We start from the raw sequence: 7797 nt of genomic DNA, 5'->3' as shown, positions 1-7797 counted from the left end.
GTTACTATTTCATTCAGAGATTCAGATACAGCCGAATTTCCGTATAACCAAAAATTTGTCCCAATTTGTATTCGGACCCAAAATGAATTGCATGTGTCTAGTTCTCAGCTATATCTGGTTTCTGGTTCCAGAGTAGAGGAAGCTGTATCTTGGCGAGGGAGCCAAGCAGGGTGCCAGGCTCCACCACACTCCCTAAAGGGGAGGGAAGGTGCACATTAGACCTGTAAAATAGATTTTATGGGTCAATTACAGAGGTGAAAGGGAGGCCCGGAGTGAAAATGAGGAAGGAATGATAAAGGAGGGCCGGGCATGACAGTGTGGAGAAGGAGACACAAGAGGGGTTAATTAGAAATAGGGAATGGGAGTGTCTAGGAAGGGTGGTGGAAGATAGGAACTTGTAAAAGGGGGAGTGGCATTACTTAAGGGGAGAGGTGGAGCCAGGAAGGGGCAGTGGAGAGAAAGAAGACACAGGAGGAGGCAGTTTTATTCACTGCTCCTCCAGCATCAGCATGGAGGACAGGACACCATCCTGGCGAGGCTGAGGGCTGCGACGGCGACGAGAGGAGTGGACTGGCTGAAGAGGCAAGTCGGGGCACTGATATTGGATGAGGAGGGATCGTGGACAGTGGAAGAGACCCATCACGTGCGGAGGTCGCGGCCTCCGGCGTGTTTTTCACCAGGGCCGCCATCGCGGCCTGCTCGGCAGACAGGGAGCCCTCGGGGGGACCGATCAGCGCCCCCAGCGAAGCGGACACAGCGACAGGATAACTCAGGGCCCGGGCGGTCTGCACGCCGCAGGCCTACTCCGGGGGGCGGGGCCACGGGCCGTTATGGCGCCGCTTCACCGCCAGAGTTTCACAGGCCTCAGAGTGAGGGTTTAACACATGGGGGTGGCAGAACAGGCAGGGGGGCTAAGGGGGGGAGTAGTGAGGACACAGTGGCCACCGGAGGGGGATTAGAGCGGTCAGCAAGGCTGTGGGTGGGCGGGGCTTAGCCAACAGACTGGCACATGGACAGAAGGATGGCGGTGGTGGTCACAAGCAGGCCGATCGGTGCAGCCAGGGCGACTCCTAGTGGCGGTTCAGGAAGAAGTATAGCGGCAGGAGAGAGTCGGCCCTTATATGATCAGATCTTCATGGCTTCCGGGGCCTCTTCACCCGGGGGGCTGACAACGCCAACTGTCAGGGAGCAGGACGATCGCTCGGAAGGTGAGGTGTCCGACAGCGAAGAACAACAAGTGCCAGCAGGAGAGACCAATCGGAGGCGGTGGGGGCGTGCTCCCAGACAGCCCGGTGAGTCCAGCAATGATTTATCTGTGATTAAGGCATTACATGACTTATTAGGGGTCGTAACAGCGGGTACAGTGGGGATAAAGGGGGGGGGGGGGCGCCTGATCAGCAATTGGCGGCTCCAAGGCCGGCCAGTTCTGGATCAGGGGCGCAATTGAAGGATTTATCGAAAGGATTGCAGAATTTGGTGGGTAGATTTGAACTGGTACAGGAACAGCTGCCGCAGGTGGCCCTTGGAAGGGAACGGTAACCGGGGGGGAAAGAGGTGCTATGGCGACTAGGGTAAGGGTGCAGAGGGTGCCGGACCCCTCGGGGGCGGCAGCAGAAGGAGCGGGTCAAGGAAAAAAGGGGGGCTACAGAGGGGGCGGCAACAACGGCCAGAGTGGAGGTGGTGAGTATTGCGGATGCGGCGAAGGGCGAGGTATATGGGTGCTTTGAGGGTCCACTGGGAACACACTTAAAGCAGGAGGTTCGGGATAATATTGTCAAGGGTGAATATGTGGAGATATTTTTCCCTATTGCCGCTGGAAAAATTTAACCTGTGATAGGGTAAAACCGGATAATTCCAAGAAGGGGGGATGAAGAAAAAGGAGGTACAGGCTGATTCCGCGGACATTTACAAATTGTAAATTTGGGGGGTCCTGTAAGTTTAAGCACGAGTGCTTCAAAAAAAAAAAAAAAAAAAAAAAAAAAAGGGAGGCGTCACAGCGAGCCTGCACATGAAAGGGACGATGCCGGAAAGGTGAAAAGGAAGCAGCCTTTTCTAAGTAGGTATCCGGACTAGGTAGCGATGAGGCTATTGGTCACGGGGTTTGGGGAAGGTTTTCGTATACCATGTTCATGGGCAGTGGTTCCACCACTGACAAGAAATTAGAAGGTTAGTGGGGGGGAAAAAATTGGCAAAGGAAGTGGCTTTGGGTCGGATGGGGGGCCGTTTGTGGATAATACCTATACAGGATTTAGTTGTTTCACCTTGGGGGGTGGGGCCTAAGAAGGAACCGAACAAGTTCCGACTTATTCATCATTGGTCATTTCCTAAGGGAGTTTGGTGAATGATTTATCGATCCGGAAGCATGCACTGGGTCTTACACGTCATTCAACGTGGCAGTATGATGGGTGAGGAAGTATAGCAAAAGAGCCATTGATGGCAAGTCGGACATAGAATCTGCCTTCCGCTTGCTTCCGGGGCATCCGGATAGTTTCCGGCCGTTGGGTTGTTATTGGCAAGAACAGTTTTATGTAGACAAATGCTTACCTATGGGTTGCTTCATTTATGGTGCCATGTTTGAAGCATTTAGCTCATTTCGGGAGTGGGTGGTTAGGGATGTGTCGGGCCTAGATTCGGTCATACATTACTGCCTCCGACGTGTGTGCGATTCTGCTATCCACGTTGCAGCACTTCGCGGGCAGGTTTTTTTTGGAGTGCCTTTAGCAGAGGATAAACAGAAGCCCCGACGACGGAACTCAGTTTGTTGGGGGGATAGTGGTAGATGTGGAAACAGTGGAATGTCGCCTGCCCAGAGGTAAGTTGGAGAACTTATACAAAGTAATTTGAGGGATCCACAGACTGTGGTAAGTCCAGTTGAGGGCTTTGCAGTGGTTACTAGGTAAGTTGACTTTCGCTTGTAGGATAATCCCAATGGGGAGGGTGTTCTGTCGACGGCTGTCGGCAGCAACGGTAGGGGTCAAGGCACCTACATATTTGGTCGGGCTTAATAGGGAACACCGGGAGGACTTGAAGGTATGGTATGAGTTTCTGGAGTCGTACAACGGCAGATCGTTGTGGATGTCGGGCCCGGTGACATGGATTTAACTACAGACGCGGTAGGGGCTAAGGGTTATGGGGCGTTTTTTTCAAGGGCAGTGGAGTGCGGGTCCTTGGCCGCAAGTATGGGTGGAGGCAGGGTTCGCGTAACCTGGTGTTACTGGAACTCTTTCCAGTAGTACCGGCGTTGGAACTTTGGGGGTGAGGCTTGTAGGAATATGAAATCGGGACTGAATTGTGCCAACAGGGGAGTGGTCCAGGTGATCAACCGCATGTCGGCGTCATCACCACCTGTACTAAGGCTATTGCGTAGGTTGGTGTTGAGGTGCTTGGGACTGCACATTTTCTTGTATGCTGGTCACATACCTGGAGTGTATAATACACTGGCTGATGCACGGTCTCGCTTTCAGTGGGACAGATTCAGAGAGTTGACCCCGGGCGCAGAGCAGGAGGGAGTCCCTTACACAGATTGGATGTGGGAGCTGGCATTGGAGTCGCCGCGGGATGGATTCGGCAGTCAGTGAGTGTAGCCACGCGGGCGCATTATACTAAGGTATGGAAGGAGTGGTTGTTAATGGTACAGGAGGCCAGGATTGGTAAGGACAGGGCGGAGGTAAGGTTGTGGGTTTTGTATTTTGTGACTAGGAACATGGAACGTGGGGGATTGGTCTCTGCCATTGAGCGGAAGATGGCAGGCCTGTCATGATTTTACAACTGATGGGGGAGGAGGACGCAACAAAAGAGTTTGGGTGAAACAGGCTTAAAAAAAAAAAAAAAAAGGGGGGGGGGTTTTCCGGAGGGGTCACATGAAATTGGTTATGAGACGGCCTGTCACGTTTGCCAGTCTGAGGGCCATATGTGGGATGTTGTGTTCAGTATGTATATCAAGCTATGAGGTCTTACTGTTTTACTGCGGTATCTTCGCTGGCATTTTATGTCTAAGGCATAAAGATGGGTCCTATTTATCAAAAATTCCAATTTATGTCGGTGTTCAGCAAATGCCTTTTCAGGGCAGGCTTGGAGGGGGAACAATACGCTTCACACTCCTTCCGCATAGGGGCGGCTACTGAAGCTGCCAGGTGTGGGTAGGATGAGGCGGCGGTGTGGAGGAACGGGAGGTGGGAATCAAGGAGATTCCGCATTTAAAAAAAAAAAAAATAAATAAATAAATAAATAAATAAAATACAATTTTAAAGAAAGAGAACAGGGGGAGGTAAACCGGATTTACGGGGTGTTTTAAATGAGGTTGTCAGTATGTGGGGATATGCTGGAGTATTGCTACCTTGGATGTTTTGTCGTCTCATTTCAGATGGAGGTTCCACACGCCTCATTTTCAGATGGAGGTTCCACACGCCTCATTTGGATCCTCGGTCATTTCTATGTGTGCTGGGATTGGGCATTTCGCGGAAAGAAGCTCATTTGCGGTGGTTGGGTACGCCTGGTATGAGGTGGGAGAGAGTAGTTCGGGAAGTGGTATGATATGAAAGTTGGACAGACCTCCCGATGTTTTGGTAATCCATGCAGGGGTTAGTGGTTTGGGGGGTACGTCCGGTCAGGGAGCTGATCACAGACATCAAGGCTGATTTTCTGCAGTTAAAGGCTGATTTTCCGGGTACTCTGCGGCTATGGTCGGACATATTTGCCCGGACAGTTTGGAGACGGGCTAGATTAGTGACTAGCATTCAGAAAACACGCATATGCATAAACAAAATGGTGGGGAGGTTGTGGTTAATAATGGAGGTTTAGTCATTGGGCATCTAGAATTAGAGACCAATGTTGGGCTCTATTGGATAAAGGATGGAGTTCATCTTTCAGATGGGGGATTGACCTCTAGTCTGGGCTTGCAGGAAGGGATTCAAAGGGCCCTGTGGGTGTGGAGGTGCCTTCAAGAGTAAGTTGGTCACTCTTTCAGGCTGTGGCGGAGTTGCTTGTTGGTCTCTGACGGTGGCAGTAAGAAGTTGGTAATCCAAAAGGGGTGGGGGGCTCATCGGCAAGATCAGCCCCTCCGGTGTATTCCATCATGGTGGATGGAATAAGGAGATGGTGGCACTGCGGGAAAGGGGGTGTCTCCGAGCGGCTACAGCGGGAGGCCTAACGGTTTTCAAAATGGTACCCGCAGTGCGTGGTGGTATATATATTTTTGGTATACATATTTGGTAAACAAGGTGAGTCGCCGTCAGAGACCAACGGACTGGGGTAAAATGTTATGGTATGGGTTTTATGTTGATTTGATAGTGGAGTTATCTGGTTGGTTTGTCTAATAAAAGCTGTTATGGCCATTTATACTCCAAAACAAGGTGTGGACTCAATTATTATAAATGGATATTAAAGTGGGTTGGAGTTTAGGTGCATAACAGTTAATTCATGGGGGTCATTTTGACTACACTGGTCAAGGGAGGCCCGGAGTGAAAATGAGGAAGGAATGATAAAGGAGGGCCGGGCATGACAGTGTGGAGAAGGAGACACAAGAGGGGTTAATTGGAAATAGGGAATGGGAGTGTCTAGGAAGGGTGGTGGAAGATAGGAACTTGTAAAAGGGGGAGTGGCATTACTTAAGGGGAGAGGTGGAGCCAGGAAGGGGCAGTGGAGAGAAAGAAGACACAGGAGGAGGCAGTTTTCCCACCCTCCCTCCCTATATATAGATATATATAAAATCAGAAGTGTATACAATTTATGTTGGGTGTTTGTTGTGATTTTTCTTTTTGTATTCCAGGTGGAAGACGGTCGTCATAACAGCAAATAAGGGGTGTTTACAGAGGGTGGCGGAGTTGCTTGTTGGTCTCTGACGGTGGCAGTAAGAAGTTGGTAATCCAAAAGGGGTGGGGGGCTCATCGGCAAGATCAGCCCCTCCGGTGTATTCCATCATGGTGGATGGAATAAGGAGATGGTGGCACTGCGGGAAAGGGGGTGTCTCCGAGCGGCTACAGCGGGAGGCCTAACGGTTTTCAAAATGGTACCCGCAGTGCGTGGTGGTATATATATTTTTGGTATACATATTTGGTAAACAAGGTGAGTCGCCGTCAGAGACCAACGGACTGGGGTAAAATGTTATGGTATGGGTTTTATGTTGATTTGATAGTGGAGTTATCTGGTTGGTTTGTCTAATAAAAGCTGTTATGGCCATTTATACTCCAAAACAAGGTGTGGACTCAATTATTATAAATGGATATTAAAGTGGGTTGGAGTTTAGGTGCATAACAGTTAATTCATGGGGGTCATTTTGACTACACTGGTCATGCACTAGGAGTACAAAGGGTGAAGGACTTGGATGAATTCATGTTTACAGCATTGAAGACTTTTTTACTTCAAGAACATGGGAGTTGGACTTATCTATGAATTGTGATTTTGCACAAAATGTCATATAATGAACTTATTTTGATGTATTTATTCATAAGTGCAATCACAGTTTTTACTTGTGTGGAAATTGTAAGATTAGTCAAATTTATTTTCCAGCAGAAAGGATAATATATGGTTGTTTTGTGCTTAGCATTAATATATATTGATACATATTTACAGCAGTGCTGCACTTTATGAAGTGAAAAATTACTCCTTTAATTCCTTTAACATGTTCTCAAGAACTGGGTTTCTTAAAGAGATTTTGGTGGATCGAGGCACTCTGTTTATGTCAAGGGTGATGGCAGACCTATACAAATTGTTCTAGCTTAGACAACTGCATATATCTTGCACCTACAGACGGATGGGCTGATCTAAAGATTCAATAAGTCCCTAAAATCTACACTCAAGAGGGTGATACAAAGAGATGGAAAAGATTGGGACTGCTTACTCCCAGTGCTTATGTTTGCCACCAGGGAGGTACAATAAATGAAAAAATAAAGTTATGGGCTCAAGTCCAAACCACCACAGAACTGGGTTTCTATAAAAAAACAACTTTATTGTACATGTAACACATAGACAATGAAAAAAACAATCATAGACACCAAACCACTGTGTCAGTATTGCACAATTATTTCACATTCTCATTCATCCTTGAACTTATAAATCGTGCACAGACAGATCCTGGATATTATAATATTGGCTATGAACATAAGTAATGTGCAGAGAGTCCCTTAATATGATCCTTAATATGAACCAGAAATTATAATATATGTTCCACTTGTATCAGTAGCTGAGAATACATGGATACAAAAGTGCCCTCCAATAGAGTGTTAAATCTGATGCATATCCAAGTGCGTATTCCAACTTCTGGGCAACAAGATATGAGATCAGAACTTATGTGGAGTACAGAGTCCTGCACAGGGATAACAGGTCCTCTAGAGGAGGACTCCAAACTTGAGACTGCAATTTTATACTTCAACCTCCCTCGCACGCTGTACAGAATAATGGACTAGCAGCATCTGCAATACAGTCCGTAAGACTAATTTTCACATGTAGTGAGGTCTAGAGGAGAGCTCAAGACTATAGCTGTGAATGTTCATACTAATCTCCCTCACACCCCTTAACAACCTGCAGAGGACTGTTGGAATACACACTTGAGATATGCTTCAGATTTAACCACTTCCGATCCAGCCCATTCTGACATTTCTTTCCTACATGTAAAAATCATCATTTTTTTGCTAGAAAATCACATAGAACCCCCAAACATTATATATGTTTTTTTAGCAGAGACCCTATAGAGAAAAATGGTGGTCACTGCAACTTTTTATTTTGCATGGTATTTGCACAGAAATTTTTCAAATGCATTTTTTTTCATGCACAAAAAAGAAAAACAGTAAAGGTATCCCA

The 7797-nt window shown here is 47.7% G+C and overlaps 1 long non-coding RNA gene across 1 annotated transcript; it reads left to right on the top strand.

Annotated features, from left to right (window-relative positions):
- The first annotated feature begins 290 nt into the window (after window positions 1-290).
- LOC141146663 (uncharacterized) lies at window positions 291-5687 on the top strand. Its single transcript, XR_012244971.1, has 2 exons — window positions 291-582; window positions 4364-5687. It is a non-coding gene; the product is annotated as an uncharacterized lncRNA (long non-coding RNA).
- Window positions 5688-7797: the final 2110 nt, after the last annotated feature.

Source organism: Aquarana catesbeiana, linkage group LG06, assembly GCF_042186555.1.
Source record: "Aquarana catesbeiana isolate 2022-GZ linkage group LG06, ASM4218655v1, whole genome shotgun sequence".
Taxonomy (NCBI): domain Eukaryota; kingdom Metazoa; phylum Chordata; class Amphibia; order Anura; family Ranidae; genus Aquarana; species Aquarana catesbeiana.
This window is presented reverse-complemented; position numbering and strand designations above follow the sequence as displayed.